Below are 5,000 nucleotides of genomic sequence, written 5' to 3'. Positions count from 1 at the left end.
TCTCGACGGCGGGGAAGGTACGCGGTCGGCCTGCTAGCGGGCTACCACGGGTACAGGTACGCGGTCGGCCTGCTAGCGGGCTACCACGGGGAAAGGTACGTGGACGGCCTGCTAGCGGGCTACCACGGGGAAAGGTACGTGGACGGCCTGCTAGCGGGCTACCACGGGGAAAGGAACGTGGACGGCCTGCTAGCGGACTACCGCGGGTCTCGACGGCGGGGAAGGTACGCGGTCGGCCTGCTAGCGGGCTACCACGGGGAAAGGTACGTGGACGGCCTGCTAGCGGGCTACCACGGGGAAAGGAACGTGGACGGCCTGCTAGCGGACTACCGCGGGTCTCGACGGCGGGGAAGGTACGCGGTCGGCCTGCTAGCGGGCTACCACGGGGAAAGGTACGTGGACGGCCTGCTAGCGGGCTACCGCGGGTCTCGACGGCTGGGAAGGTACGCGGTCGGCCTGCTAGCGGGCTACCACGGGTAAAGGTACGTGGACGGCCTGCTAGCGGACTACCGCGGGTCTCGACGGCGGGGAAGGTACGCGGTCGGCCTGCTAGCGGGCTACCACGGGGAAAGGTACGTGGACGGCCTGCTAGCGGGCTACCGCGGGTCTCGACGGCGGGGAAGGTACGCGGTCGGCCTGCTAGCGGGCTACCACGGGTAAAGGTACGTGGACGGCCTGCTAGCGGGCTACCGCGGGTCTCGACGGCTGGGAAGGTACGCGGTCGGCCTGCTAGCGGGCTACCACGGGGAAAGGTACGTGGACGGCCTGCTAGCGGGCTACCGCGGGTCTCGACGGCTGGGAAGGTACGCGGTCGGCCTGCTAGCGGGCTACCACGGGGAAAGGTACGTGGACGGCCTGCTAGCGGGCTACCGCGGGTCTCGACGGCTGGGAAGGTACGCGGTCGGCCTGCTAGCGGGCTACCACGGGTAAAGGTACGTGGACGGCCTGCTAGCGGGCTACCGCGGGTCTCGACGGCGGGGAAGGTACGCGGTCGGCCTGCTAGCGGGCTACCACGGGTAAAGGTACGTGGTCGGCCTGCTAGCGGGCTACCACGGGTAAAGGTACGTGGACGGGCCTGCTAGCGGCCTACCACGGGTAACAGTAAGCGGACGGCCTGCTAGCGGGCTACCGCGGGTCTCGACGGCTGGGAAGGTACGCGGTCGGCCTGCTAGCGGGCTACCACGGGTAAAGGTACGTGGACGGCCTGCTAGCGGGCTACCGCGGGTCTCGACGGCGGGGAAGGTACGCGGTCGGCCTGCTAGCGGGCTACCACGGGTAAAGGTACGTGGTCGGCCTGCTAGCGGGCTACCACGGGTAAAGGTACGTGGACGGGCCTGCTAGCGGCCTACCACGGGTAACAGTAAGCGGACGGCCTGCTAGCGGGCTACCGCGGGTCTCGACGGCTGGGAAGGTACGCGGTCGGCCTGCTAGCGGGCTACCACGGGTAAAGGTACGTGGACGGCCTGCTAGCGGGCTACCGCGGGTCTCGACGGCGGGGAAGGTACGCGGTCGGCCTGCTAGCGGGCTACCACGGGTAAAGGTACGTGGTCGGCCTGCTAGCGGGCTACCACGGGTAAAGGTACGTGGACGGGCCTGCTAGCGGCCTACCACGGGTAACAGTAAGCGGACGGCCTGCTAGCGGGCTACCGCGGGTCTCGACGGCTGGGAAGGTACGCGGTCGGCCTGCTAGCGGGCTACCACGGGTAAAGGTACGTGGACGGCCTGCTAGCGGGCTACCGCGGGTCTCGACGGCGGGGAAGGTACGCGGTCGGCCTGCTAGCGGGCTACCACGGGGAAAGGTACGTGGACGGCCTGCTAGCGGGCTACCGCGGGTCTCGACGGCTGGGAAGGTACGCGGTCGGCCTGCTAGCGGGCTACCACGGGGAAAGGTACGTGGACGGCCTGCTAGCGGGCTACCGCGGGTCTCGACGGCTGGGAAGGTACGCGGTCGGCCTGCTAGCGGGCTACCACGGGTAAAGGTACGTGGTCGGCCTGCTAGCGGGCTACCACGGGTAAAGGTACGTGGACGGGCCTGCTAGCGGCCTACCACGGGTAACAGTAAGCGGACGGCCTGCTAGCGGGCTACCGCGGGTCTCGACGGCTGGGAAGGTACGCGGTCGGCCTGCTAGCGGGCTACCACGGGTAAAGGTACGTGGTCGGCCTGCTAGCGGGCTACCGCGGGTAAAGGTACTCGGACGGCCTGCTAGCGGGCTACCACGGGTAAAAGGTACGTGGTCGACCTGCTAGCGGGCTGCCGCGGGTGAAGGTACGCGGACGGCCTGCTTTGCGCGCTACCACGGCTGTCGACGGCGGGGGAAGGTACGTGGTCGACCTGCTAGCTAGCGGGCTACCACGGGTAAAAGGTACGTGGTCGGCCTGCTAGCGGGCTACCACGGGGAAAGGTACGTGGCAGGCCGACCACGTACCTTTACCCGCGGTCGAGACCCGCGGTAGCCCGCTAGCAGGCCTACCACGTACCTCTCCCCGCGGTACCCCGCTAGCAGGCCGACCACGTTACCTTCACCCACTCTTTCAAACCTTTTTTTATAAGGGCCACCGTGCCGTTATAAGCTCCAGAGACAAGCCGTACAGCTTGTCTCTGGCACCTTATATGGTCCGCGTTGGAGCATATATGGTCCGGGCTGGACCATATATGAACCAAACCTTTCTCTGACGCGACTTGGTGGACCATCGAAGGTCCAACGGATCTCTCTCTGTGGACCATATAAGGTGCACGGTGGGCCTTAAATGGTCCAGCGGGACTCTAGCGGGTCTCGATAACTACTAGGGTTAGGGTTAGGGTTAGGGTTAGGGTTAGGGTTAGGGTTAGGGTTAGGGTTAGGGTTAGGGTTAGGGTTAGGGTTAGGGTTAGGGTTAGGGTTAGGGTTAGGGTTAGGGTTAGGGTTAGGGTTAGGGTTAGGGTTAGGGTTAGGGTTAGGGTTAGGGTTAGGGTTAGGGTTAGGGTTAGGGTTAGGGTTAGGGTTAGGGCTAGGGCTAGGGCTAGGGCTAGGGCTAGGGCTAGGGCTAGGGCTAGGGTTAGGGTTAGGGTTAGGGTTAGGGTTACGGCTAGGCTTAGGGCTAGGCTTAGCACCCACTGTAACCCTAGCTTATGTCCTGAGACAACCCTAGTTCAAACCTTCGCGAAGGTGTCGGACGCCAGCACACGGCCGATCAAGAGGGTGTACGATGCCTGCCTTCGTTACCTGACATTTTATCGTATCATGGAGAGACCTGCTGTAATATTCTTACGTGCGGCTTCCCGATGACAAAAAAAAAATTGTTAAGACATACTTTTTGACTGGGGTATAGTTGGCCGGCCTTCGATGGTCGAGACGCTTACGTTCGGCTTCCCGATGAAAAAATTCCCAAGGGTCAACATTTTTTACCGACGATAAAGGTGGCCGAGAGACCCGCGGTAGCCCGCCCGCGTCTAACGTGCGACACCTCGATGAAAATTTCACCCTCGTAAAAATTTTTTTACCGAGGGTATAGTTTGCCGGCCTCGATGGTCGAGAGACCCGCGGTAGCCCGTCCGCGTCTAACGTGCGACACCTCGATGAAAATTTCACCCTCGTAAAATTTTTTTTACCGAGGGTATAGTTTGCCGGCCTCGATGGTCGAGAGACCCGCGGTAGCCCGTCCGCGTCTAACGTGCGACACCTCGATGAAAATTTCACCCTCGTAAAAATTTTTTTACCGAGGGTATAGTTTGCCGGCCTCGATGGTCGAGAGACCCGCGGTAGCCCGTCCGCGTCTAACGTGCGACACCTCGATGAAAATTTCACCCTCGTAAAAATTTTTTTACCGAGGGTATAGTTTGCCGGCCTCGATGGTCGAGAGACCCGCGGTAGCCCGTCCGCGTCTAACGTGCGACACCTCGATGAAAATTTCACCCTCGTAAAAATTTTTTTACCGAGGGTATAGTTTGCCGGCCTCGATGGTCGAGAGACCCGCGGTAGCCCGTCCGCGTCTAACGTGCGACACCTCGATGAAAATTTCACCCTCGTAAAAATTTTTTTACCGAGGGTATAGTTTGCCGGCCTCGATGGTCGAGAGACCCGCGGTAGCCCGTCCGCGTCTAACGTGCGACACCTCGATGAAAATTTCACCCTCGTAAAATTTTTTTTACCGAGGGTATAGTTTGCCGGCCTCGATGGTCGAGAGACCCGCGGTAGCCCGCCCGCGTCTAACGTGCGACACCTCGATGAAAATTTCACCCTCGTAAAATTTTTTTTACCGAGGGTATAGTTTGCCGGCCTCGATGGTCGAGAGACCCGCGGTAGCCCGCCCGCGTCTAACGTGCGACACCTCGATGAAAATTTCACCCTCGTAAAATTTTTTTTACCGAGGGTATAGTTTGCCGGCCTCGATGGTCGAGAGACCCGCGGTAGCCCGCCCGCGTCTAACGTGCGACACCTCGATGAAAATTTCACCCTCGTAAAAATTTTTTACCGAGGGTATAGTTTGCCGGCCTCGATGGTCGAGAGACCCGCGGTAGCCCGTCCGCGTCTAACGTGCGACACCTCGATGAAAATTTCACCCTCGTAAAAAATTTTTACCGAGGGTATAGTTTGCCGGCCTCGATGGTCGAGAGACCCGCGGTAGCCCGTCCGCGTCTAACGTGCGACACCTCGATGAAAATTTCACCCTCGTAAAAAATTTTTACCGAGGGTATAGTTTGCCGGCCTCGATGGTCGAGAGACCCGCGATAGCCCGTCCGCGTCTAACGTGCGACACCTCGATGAAAATTTCACCCTCGTAAAAATTTTTTACCGAGGGTATAGTTTGCCGGCCTCGATGGTCGAGAGACCCGCGGTAGCCCGTCCGCGTCTAACGTGCGACACCTCGATGAAAATTTCACCCTCGTAAAAAATTTTTACCGAGGGTATAGTTTGCCGGCCTCGATGGTCGAGAGACCCGCGGTAGCCCGTCCGCGTCTAACGTGCGACACCTCGATGAAAATTTCACCCTCGTTAAATTTTTTTACCGAGGGTATAGTT

This window comes from Mytilus edulis, unplaced genomic scaffold (genome assembly GCF_963676685.1).
Source record: "Mytilus edulis unplaced genomic scaffold, xbMytEdul2.2 SCAFFOLD_1721, whole genome shotgun sequence".
Lineage (NCBI taxonomy): Eukaryota > Metazoa > Mollusca > Bivalvia > Mytilida > Mytilidae > Mytilus > Mytilus edulis.
This window is presented reverse-complemented; position numbering follows the sequence as displayed.